Source organism: Trichechus manatus, unplaced genomic scaffold, assembly GCF_000243295.1.
Source record: "Trichechus manatus latirostris isolate Lorelei unplaced genomic scaffold, TriManLat1.0 scaffold00193, whole genome shotgun sequence".
NCBI classification, from domain to species: domain Eukaryota; kingdom Metazoa; phylum Chordata; class Mammalia; order Sirenia; family Trichechidae; genus Trichechus; species Trichechus manatus.
The window spans coordinates 4,823,550-4,833,075 of NW_004444129.1; positions in this window are offsets into that span (position 1 = coordinate 4,823,550).

The window sequence follows — 9,526 nt, forward strand, 5'->3', positions numbered from 1 at the left end:
GGCTAGGTGGCATGGGTGGAGCCACCAGTCCTCGGGCCCCTGATGTGGGTAGGTGAAGACCCTGCTTAATGGGCAGAGCAGTGTCCAATGTCAAGAACCTGACACTTCACAGCTGAAACAGTTGAAGTTAGAGTTCCGGTACACACCCTGTTGTACTGTGGTAATGAGGCCTACACTGTTGAGATGGGCCCACACAAGTCTATGCATGGGGAAAGGCACTCAAAGACCGTGGATCCCTTGTGACTGTGCCTAGACAAAGGAGCTGTGCCTACCCTGGGTTCCTGGCTTAGGGGAGCCAGCAGTTTATTTTTTCCCATTTGTTAATTTATTCACACTCCAAGGCAGGAAGAATGGCTCCAGGCGTGTGACGGATCCTACTTCCGGCCCAGGGGTCTCGGCAATTGCTGAAGCTGGTCCAGGAACCAGCTCAGAACAGGGAGCATGGAGGTAAATGGGAGAGAGCTTTTTCCCTAAGGGGGCTGTTTTTGATCCATGCGGTAAGCTGTACACAAGTACTTATCTTTCTTGGAGGGCTGCTTCTCACTGGTTCTGGGTGGCCGTGAAGAGTCTCTGGTACTGGGTCTCTCCTAGTGTGGAAAACATGCCTCCAGAGCACGGCTGCTCGCCTGCCTCACTGCTCACCACTGAGCTGATCAGGCCTGAAGGGCTCAGGCTCTGGCCGGGTCAAGTCTGGCAACTTCTAGCTGCTTCTGAACCATCTCTCCCTCCCCCTGCCACTCAGTCCGGTTCCTCAACTCTGCCTTTGATGTTCAGGGCCTCCCAGATTGCCGTATATAATCGAATCACTTGTTTTTTCAGGTCTTTGTTGTAAGAGGGTCCACTGGAAGCGTCTGACTACTCCGCCATCTTGGTCCCACCTCCGGCGGGCTTGTATCTTAAATCAAATCAGTGCAAGGGGTTTGGTCACCACAGCTAACAATACTAAGACAGCAGATCTAACCGAAATCCCTCCCTTCTCCTTTGTATTGCTTTCTAGCTCATTTTCATGGCAATCTGAACTTGCAGTAGCTCTCAAGGGATGGCTTAGCAGGATTTTTTGTTTTTTGGCCTCTTTTTTCCCCTGAGATCAGGGGAGTAATAGGAAGAGGAGTGGTTTTTAAAAGGACAGGGTGTCTATACAAGATTAACTGGAAGATCTAAATTATTGGAAATCTAAATGTTACCTGTGTATTTTGACAAGTAAAACAGAAGTTTAGAACTTTTTCGTGGTTCTACGCATTTGCAGGATTGACTGAATAAATGGAGAGATCAGATGAAAACAAATGACTTTTACAGAGTCAGCTGAATTCCACTGAAGAGACTGAGAACCTGACATTTGTAAAGCCCAGTGCTAGGCACCATGAGGTGTGCAAAAATGAATAACATGTGGCCACTGCTGTCAAGGAATTTAATATCCCAGGCTGGATTATAGACAGTAAACATTGGATGTAAAGCCACCCTCTAACGTGAGAAAGAGCCCTTCCCATCCCATGGCCAGCCTCTCCTAAGTGTGAGACAAACGTTCCTCCTTGTAGAAAAATGTGGCTCCTTTTGGTTGTTCTTTCATCCAGCCATCAATAGACCAGTGTTTCCTAATGTGGGCCCCTGGCTGAGCACGGCAGGGGACTGAAAACAGTAAGACATGGCTCTCCAGAGTTTTACCCTCTGAACATCCAAACCCCTTAAAAATCTGAGGAAAGGTATAGCAACCTCAATATTTTTTGTTAAAACAAGCTCTTCTAGAGTATCTTTTAACCCAAAAAATGATTTTTAAAAAGACTCTTATGGTTTTGGAACTAGACGGGAGCCTAGAAGTTTTCTAATCTCTTGTCCATTTATTAGAGTCCCTGGGTAGCACAAACAGTTAAACGCTCGACTACTAGCTGAAAGACGGTTCAAACCCACACAGATGGTTTGAAGCCACCCTGAGACGCCTCAGAAGAAGGTGCCTGGCGATCTGCTTCCTAAAGGTCACAGCCTTGAAAACCCTATGGAGCAGTTATATTCTGCATACAGGGGTCGCCATGAGTCAGAATCGGCTTGACGGCAACTAACAACAGGATTGTGTTTTAACCCAAATAATGATTCTTAAAAAGGCTTGTACAGTTTGGGAACTAGATGGGAGCCTAGAAGTTTTCTAATCTCACATTCATTTATTAAGAGTATGCCCAGAGAGACTGGATGATTGGTCCAAGAATACACAGGTGGTTGGTGGCAATTCCAGAACAGGACCTACGACATCCTCTTTCCTCATCTCAGGCTTGTACTGTGTGGCCTGTCTCTACTATAAGCAGATACAACAAAACAAACATAAGCAAAATTTGAAGACAAACAGAGAGAGACCTGAGAGCATCATAAGGCATAATATTGGAAAATCTAAGCATATCCAGCTAGGCCTTTTTTTTTTTAGAAAAATAGATTTGCTATAGTCTCGCTATAGATATATCTTTGCCAAGTTCACTAATAGCATGCGTAGATATGTAAAAAAGAAAATTTTCCTGCAAAGTGGGATGTAGGAGGTCCTGTAATGCTGCATTAGTGGCAAAACCAAGAATAAGGAAAACAATTACAATCAGTAGCCACCGAGTTTTCTTCCATCATAATACGGAAAGGAACAGTGGGTTTTCCCTCAAAAAATCTATAAGGTGCTAACCTGCTTCTGGGCCTTTATTTTAGGCCTTTATTTTTCACTATGTCAATCCTAACTATTCTTCTACACCCAACTCACTTCCAGTCCCTTCAAGAAGCCTTCCCTAACCCCTGAAGACCACACCAGCGAGCTTAAGAGGCGAGAAGGAGAAGGAAGATATTAGGATAATGAAGCAAGCTTTCTAATTTACAAAATTCTCTCAGAACCCTTTGAAAACACAACAACCCTGAGACCATTAGAGCGGATTCTATTATCTCATTTTACAGATAAAGATGCTGTGGCTCGCTCAGTGTAGAGACGGAAGTGACACCTCAAACCTAGGCATTCTGCCTCCACTTCAGTGTTCTTTCCCTTGTATTACCCTGCTCTCTCCCTCTCTGAACTTCTATATTAATCCAGGGACATTGTCTACATTGTAATCTGTTTTATCATTTTTCTTGGGCCTCTTCTCTCCAACACTAAACTATAAGTAATGAAATACAACCCTTTATATCCCCAGCACCTATTAGTTGAATGAATGAGTGAATAAAGTACAGATGCAAATGGTTTCGTATTCCAAAGGCAACGATATATGTAAAGAAAGCGAAAGCAATAGGGATCAGCAAATAGTTTAGAGAGCTTAAAATGTAAGACTCAAGATCCTATTTGGATGTATTTTTATGCCTTTTGTACATGTAAGCTATTTAACCGCATTTAAAAATAATCGATTCTTCAGGATCCACAAAAAGGCATCCTCAATTGAATTTTCCATATATGAACTTTTGAAACATCTTCCTCTAAGTAGAAAGGAATGCTTTTGAAATAAACTATTACAGAAATTACGTAGGCCAGATGGAAACCATTGAGATGTCAGGCCAGATCACTCCTTTGTCATCTTCCCCAATTGGTTTTGGTTTGTTAGTGGATTAGTTGCATAACTTTGAAAAAGCAAAACAAAACAAAAAACTTTACAGTACCTCATAGTAATGGGCTCAGCTCCCCCCGAAGTGACTTCTGGAAGATCAAATTAGCTTTTGTGATAAATATTGCCATGAAACCAGTAATTAGCTTCTAATGATCCTGCATTTTTCATCGACTGTGAAGCCATAAACAGATGAAGATTTTGGCTCCTTGGCAAACTCCTTTTGACACTGATACCTGGGAAAAGAAAAAAAGATCTTCTGTGATGCCCCAGGCCATAGAAATCTGGCAAGGAGTACATGAGCCTCCCCTCTGGGACCCACAGCAATTTATCCACCAATGTTGTTAACTCCCTCCAAAATTGTGACTGTAAACTTTGCAGGTTAAGCTAAAGAAAGAGAAAAAGAACTGTTGGATCTGTAAAATGCCGTATTAGCCTGTAAAAGAGAAGAAAGCTAAAATAATAAACAAACACTATGCAAGCAAGGGAAGCATGTCCTATTCCTACTTAGATTTTATTTGATATATTGGGATGCAAAAAAAGCGTTCTCTGAGGATTTATTCATTCATGTCATTCAACAAATATTTGGAGGGCATTCTAAACGGCAAGCTCTAGGCATGTAGCATGCTAGCATGCAAACCTGAATGAGGTCCTGCCCTCGCCCTTGCAAATCTTACAATTTAGTTGTTGGGGTCTGAGGTAGGAAAGATGGGTCAATAAAATAATCAATGCAGTGTGCCCTGTGTAGTAATAGAAATCTCTACCAGCATCATGGAAGCTAAAGAAAAGAGTTACCACCTCTGCTATGGATGTTAGGAAGACTATAAAGAGAAAGTGAATTTACCCTTGAAAACAGTTTAATGAACGAGTAGGAATTTTTAGCAAAAGAAATTAAGGCAAGCAAAACCAAGAAGATTGAAAGAACACAGTGCTGAAAGGAACTGCAAGTGCTTCAGGTAGCCGAGCTAGGGAATATAGGTGAAAGTGTGGCAGAGGCAGAGGCTGCTCAGGTAAGTTGCAACACAAGTTTTTGTACTGTCCATTCAGCAAAAAAGCTGACCACCAGGTACTGCAGCATAAATATTAATGAGAACTCCATGAATGATCTCAGAAGCACTTGATGAGAACAGAGCCTATTTGTGCTTTGCTTTTAAAAAGTAGAAGATCCCAAGTTCTTAGTAACATCCCACTCAAAGATCTCTTCTACAACTTGAACTTCTCGGTCACACAACAGTCTTGGCATTCTGGGGGAGACTGTAACAAAAAGCACTGAATTAGAAATCATGGAACCCTAAATATATTTCTCCTTCTAACCAGATCTGCTTTTTTTTTTGAGATGTCATCTAGCTTCTCTGAATCTCAATTTTTTCACTCGTGATTTAGACTAAGAGTTCTTAATCTGTGTGCCCTGAATGAGCTTCAGAGGGTTTGTGGACACACTGAAACAATGGACAAGATGTTGTGTGTATGTTTGGGCGACCATCTCTCTGGGAGAAGGTCCATTGTTTTTACCAGTTTTTCAAACGCTTGATAACCTCAGAAAACCCCTGAATTAAATTGTCTTTAAGGTCAGCTAAAAAATTCTCTAGTTCTCTGCTTCTATGTTTAATATAAACCCTTAGTTTTAGGCTGCTACATCATTGACATTTATTAAACTAGTAGACTAGTCATTTTTAAAAATAGTGTCACGGCATATGAATGTCTATCAGTTGCTTGAGTGGTAACAGGTTCCCAAGCCAAGTAACCTGCTGAAGACCACACAAACACAGGATGACCTTATAACTTAACATCTCCAGCAGGGTACTTTTGAGAGTGAAAAGAGCCACGATTCAGATGAGATACCGAGGGAGAGTGTGTACACTAGGGCTGTCCTAGGCAAACCAGTTTTATGGTACCCCTGTGCAATGAGCAAGTACCACCAGTCACCATCTGAATACCAGTTCTCCTCGAAATTTGAATGATTCTAGAGCTTCAGATGACTTCCTTATTATTGCCAAAGTTTACATTGGCCATAGTGCACCCAGGATTTATAGGTCGTGAGGACATACTCTATTTTGGAGCATTAAAAACGGAGGGCCTTTGACATAAGAATATGAATGTTATTGAAGGCAGCAGGCAGGAGCCAGAGGAACACCTCCTGGAGAATGCCAGTGGGCCAGCAGGCAAGCCCCACGGGGGGTAGTAATTTTGTGTGATCACCTCCAGGTTTCAGTATTCATTTGCAAGCTCTGAAAATCAGGCTTTCTGGTGGATCCAGAAGTGATTTGGGCTCCAGGACAAAGGATATACAGTCATGATTCACAGAAGAAATTCAAATGACCAATAAATAATATGGGAAAAATTACTCTCACTAGTAACCAGGAAAATGCAAAGTGAAGCAACAAGGTGATACCACTTTTTGCTAATAAGATCAGCAAAACTGAAAAATATTGTCAATAACTAATACTGGAAAGAGGAGTCTAATATTTTAAATCTGTACCTCTGTATTTTTAAACTGATCGCATTCATGCATTTCATAATTTGGAAAAACTAAGTTAAAAGACAAAGAATATAAAAATGAACAGAGGAGAGCAGAAGAGAAATTAGAGGGGGAGGTCAAAAGAACAGAGGGAAGGCAGTCAGAGCAACATGGCAGAGTTGTAGGAAGACAATGACCAGGGAGAAATACCTGGTGACAGCGTGTCCATACAATCTTTACGAATGTGAATATATGCAATTCTATTTTAAGTGTTTTCATTTCTCTGATAGAATACTGCTCCTTCATTCCAAACCCTCAGTAAAGTCTGTCTTAGTTTCCCAGTGCTGCTGTAACAGAAATACCACAAGTGGGTGGCTTTAAGAACACAAATTTATTTTCTCACAGTTAGGGGGCTAGAAGCCCAAATTCAGGACACTGGCTCTAGGGGAAGACTCTCTCACTGTCTGCTCTGGGGGAAAATCCCCATCCCTCTCAGCTTCTGTTCCTCAGTTCCTGGGCAATCTCTATGTGGCATCTGTCTTTCCCCCATTTGTGCTTGCTTGCTTCGCCTAATCTGCTGTTTTGCTATCCTGAAGTGATTAGGTTTGAGACACATTCTACACTGATATGGCCTCATTAGGATAACAAAGAACAATCTATCCCCACATGGGATTACATCCACTGGTATAGGGGTTAGAATTGCAGCACATATTTTGCAGGACACAATTCAATCCATAACAGTCTGCCACTCACACATCTTGTGTGGCTGTTCTTAGGAGAACAGCAGGAAGCAGGGGAAGAGAGGTTCCCCAGACTGGAGACATGAGCAGGGGAGAGAGTTCAGGAGGGTCAAAAACTAGAAGCCAGAGTGACCACGAGCACCCGAGCTCCCAGGTATTTACAGAAATCTTGGGGAAAGCATTGTGAATGCCACAGAATGTGAGAGAGGGGTTTTGTGGCAATTTTAGCTAAATCTCAAAAATCAGAATGATCCCTGCAAACACCTGAAAGACAAGTAGTTATACAAAAACCGAAGTAGGCCCTGTTCCACTTGACCCGGAAGACACTGTTCCTGTCACAGGATTTTGTACATTTCTGCTTTAATCTGTTATAGATTGAAGTTGTGTTTAAGTCTCAGAGAGCAATCTTAATTCCAAGTCCTTGGGCTATTCCTCAGGTTGTCCCAACCACAACAAGGGAGTGCAAACATTTACCATAATTAATAGCTTTTATTCTCGGCTTCCAGCAAGACCAAAATATTTGGTGAATTAATAGGGCTACTTAAGGCACAAATCCTCCTGGTACCATCAGCTATTATTTGGATCTTAAACTCTGCAAACGAAAATGACAGCCTGGTGTTAATATGGTGGCTCACAGAACGGAGCTGGCCTCATGCTTCTACACGGTCATTTGGGGCGTATCTAAGTTGATATATAACAAGATCTCTTTCGCATGAACGTTAAGCAAGTCCCTTATGGTTCCTTTTCACGTAACCAAACCGGAGGTTTACAATGGTTCAGCAAAGACCTTGGTGCTGAGATCATCGCTACCTGTTACTTCACGATTTTTTGTTTTGTTTTTACTTTTTTTTTTTCATTGTGGCAAAACATACACAGCAAGAATTTGGCCATATTAACCATTTTCAAGTGTCCAGTCCAGTGTCCTAAATCATTCTGACAATGTTGTGCAACCATCACCGCTATTTTTTCCAAAACCTATTCATCACCCCAAGCAGAAACTCTGCACCCGGTAAGAATAAGTATCCATTGCCCCCAGTCTACGTTCTCTCTCTTTGCATTAGCCTATTAGATGTTTCACATAAACTGGATCATACAATGTTTGTCCTTTTGTGTCTGACTTATTTTATACCTGGGTTGTTTTCACCTTTTGGCTATTGTGAATAATGCTGCACTGAGCATTGGTGTGCACGTACGAAGATGTTTTTAATAAAAAGAAGATTCCTGTGACATGCCAGCAGAGAGCTTTTACCCACAGGAACGGCAGAACTCTGGAACCCAAGCCCCTAAATCCACTTGGGCTCTCTCATCTCTGCTCAAGTGCTTGAAATTATTTTCTTTTTCAGAAGAGATGGGTAATGAATCAGGCAATTCATTCTTAGCCGTGCTCCGCATGGAGTGCCTTACTGCATTCCTGGTTCCGAGATTCTTGCACAGCCCTGGGCATACAGTAGCCATTCAATGAATGTGTATCGAATGAAGGAATGAATGAGAATCTGCTGCTTTCAGACTCAAGCATATAAGGTACAGAGTTGATGAAGCAAACCACCACCATGAGAAAATCACAACTCAGAATTAATTAGAATGAAATATTGGAAGTTATAATTGCTCATGTTGCCACACAGCAGAAATTAAATTTAAAGAGTATTGACTACATTGCAGGTGCAGTACAGGTTACTAGGGAAGCACAGCAACGCAGCACTGCTCTTGCTTTCAGGCAGCTGACCATCTCCATAGGGGAGACTGGAGCAGCTGGGTTGGCTTAGTACAATAGATGCTCCAAGGGCAGAATACAACCTGGAGCTGGGAGGAGTATTTGTCAGGACAGGCTGGCTTATCCTCTCCATGTTGTGTACTCTCCATTGGCTCTCATCCTTCTTCCATTCTTTGCCCCTCTCTGTGCCCCAGGAGGCAGACCCTTACAGACTGTACCACCCGGGCTCCTTTGCCCTCTGGTTCCTGGCTGGGTTGGTCTACAGGAGGCACTCTCAGGACACAGGTGAGCTGGAAGAGGGAGAGGTCCAGGTGTCTCTTCCCTGTTTCCTCATTGCTTTGGCATCGTAGTCCCAGCAGAGGCTGTGTCTTCAGTGTCTCCAGATCTCCCCGGGGCTCCAATAACACCATATCTTCTCCTTGTGCCTTCACATCTGGGGGCGGTAATGGCTTCCAGCCACCTCTAGTCTCTGGGCGTCTCAGTGCCTCTTGTTGCTTCTCTCCATCTGCTCACACGTCTGTCAATAGTAGCTATGTTAATGTCTCTTCAGTTGAACCATCTGAGTAGAAATACTGCCAGAACCTTGGTTGATAGACACTGAAATGAACAGGTTTATTTCTCACTTTTGCTGCCTGTCCCTCGTGGGTTGGCAGGTGGCTCTCTCCAAAGCCTGAGGCTGACGGGCACTCCGACATCTTGACATGAGGCCTCCATGGTTGCCACAACAGGAGAGAAAATGGAAGGTCTCAAATGCTTTGGCCAGGAAGTGACACACATCATTTCTTCTTACAGCCCATTGGCCACTAAAGTCATGTTTCTGGTCCCAGTTGATTGTAAGGAGTCTGGAAAATGTGGGGGAATACATGCATATCTCATGATCAGTGATGCCCCCCAACCCAGGAGGAAGGAGTGGTAGTTAAAAGCAAGTCTTAAAGGATTTAGAGAAAATGGTTCAGAAATATACAATACTTGCAACTATGTCCATGACCATGTTTCCCTGAGTTCAAGATATAAAATAACTCGAGTTGTGATACATCAATAATTGGTAATGATCCACCAACCATTT